Here is a 1,649-nt window from a genome sequence, read left to right on the forward strand (position 1 = left end):
ATATATATATATATATATATATATATATATATATATATATACATTCTTTTGGAATGGTGGATTGGTGGATTGAGAAGCTGATAAAGCTATGAATAACAATGTGTACTCATAAAACTGGAGTAAAAAACCCTTTAGATTGAAGAAATTGAAGGCTGGCCATGCAACATGAAAGGTGAACATAAAGGGTGTTCTGCCTTTGTCCCATGGACAAGCCTTCAACTTTTTCTACTGAAAGGGTTCCCCAACCCAATATTTACATTCTATTACTTACAGCTTTAGTCAAGGGGGTGAGTTGGCAGAATTGTTAGCAGGCCGGGTGAAATGCTTGCTGGTATTTCGTCTGCCACTATGTTCTGATTTCAAATTCTGCTGAGGTCGACTTGGTTTTTCATCCTTTTGGGGTCGATGAAATAAGTACCAGTTACATGCTGGGGCTGATGTAATTGACTAGCCTCCTACCCCCAAAAGTTTCAGCTTTATTCAAGGTGGTCAGTTGGCAGAACCGTAGGCACACCAGACAAAGTGCTTAGTGGCATTTTGTTCATCTTTCTGCCCTCATTTCAAATTCCACCAAAATCAATTCTGCCTTTCGTCCTTTCAGGCTCAAGGAAATAAATACTAGTCAAGTACCAAGTTGATGTAATCAATTATCCCCCTCCCCTCAAAAACTGCTGGCCCTGTGTCAAAATTTTGAAACCATTATTTATAGCTTTATTTGCTTCAAGATCCCCCATTCCAAAACATAATCATTTCACATTCTCTTGGAAGTTTATGAATTCCGGAAACATCAACAATATTTATGTTCTCCTTTTAGGGTTCAAGGTCCCAGAATGAACGAAGTTAGGTCGTTTCAACAAGGAACTGAACCTACATTGCCACCTGCCTTTGGCAGTGGTGTTTTTCTTGCTCTAAAGTTCTCACAACATCTAAAGAGAAGCACATTTATATTCTCTCTTTAGTCTCTCATAAAGATAAAAATCAATGCAGTTAAAACAACAACAACAACAACATCGACATGAGCAGTTAAGTCATTAATCAATATATAATTTATGTTTGAAGCAAACACTTTCTATATTTCTTCTTGCAAATCACCATATTGGTTTGACCTGATTAACTTGATCTCATCTTTTTCTTCTTCTGTGATATCTCACACCTTCGTCAGAAAAGTGATTCAGTGATGCCATTACTCAAATAAGTTCAATTAGTCCTGCTAGAACCAGAGTCATGCTCAAAGACATGGCCTGCCTTCGTACTGAGTCCACGTTCTCAAAAAGTCGGTTCCACTTATAGGTTGACGCCAAGAAGAAAAATGACAAAACAAATCACCAAATCATTGCCTTTTAAGAATTGTTTCAGACTGTGGCCATGCTGGGGCACCACCTTGAAGGATTTTAGTGAAACAAATCAACCGCAGTTTTTGTTTTGCTTTCAAAGATTGGTGCTTACTCTATTAGTAACTTTTTCCGAATCACTAAGTTTTGGGGACATAAACAAACCTACACTGGTTGTCAAGTAGTGGTGGGGGAACAAATACAAACATGAACACATAAATGCACACACACACACACACACACACATACGTATATAAATATGGGCATATATATATGTGTGTGTGTGTGTGTGCGTATATATGTGTATATATATATATA

The sequence above is a fragment of the Octopus bimaculoides genome, chromosome 18 (assembly GCF_001194135.2).
Source record: "Octopus bimaculoides isolate UCB-OBI-ISO-001 chromosome 18, ASM119413v2, whole genome shotgun sequence".
Lineage (NCBI taxonomy): Eukaryota > Metazoa > Mollusca > Cephalopoda > Octopoda > Octopodidae > Octopus > Octopus bimaculoides.